This window comes from Sinocyclocheilus rhinocerous, unplaced genomic scaffold (genome assembly GCF_001515625.1).
Source record: "Sinocyclocheilus rhinocerous isolate Xijiao unplaced genomic scaffold, SAMN03320098_v1.1 scaffold587, whole genome shotgun sequence".
NCBI classification, from domain to species: domain Eukaryota; kingdom Metazoa; phylum Chordata; class Actinopteri; order Cypriniformes; family Cyprinidae; genus Sinocyclocheilus; species Sinocyclocheilus rhinocerous.
The window spans coordinates 491,441-491,872 of NW_015632478.1; positions in this window are offsets into that span (position 1 = coordinate 491,441).

Genomic DNA, 432 nt, shown 5'->3' on the forward strand with positions numbered 1-432 from the left:
AGACAAAAAATAGCCGATTAATATTTTCTATATTTAATACAATCACACCGGCGTGATTAGAACGTTCAGTGCGTCATATCATCAGCTCTTAAATTCAAATCTGCGCTCGCTGGCTGGCGCAGATGAGTCATCGCAAAAATGCCGGTGTTTTCTTCACTCGCTCGCTGTCTGAATACCTCTTTCTGGCGAATTCTCTCGTCAGAAACTACAAAGTGCAAATGTGTGTACGAATCTGTAAGATATTAATTTCACAGTATAAACAGCATCAGTGATTTTAATGGGAGTTTTTGAGAGTGCTTGAACTAGACCAGGGGTCGGGAACGTTTTTTGACCAAAGAGCCATTTTTTATTTATTTTTTGGTTAATGCATTTTCCCGAAAGAGCCAAAGTAAAGAAAAAAAAAAAAAGAAAAAAAAAATATATATATATATA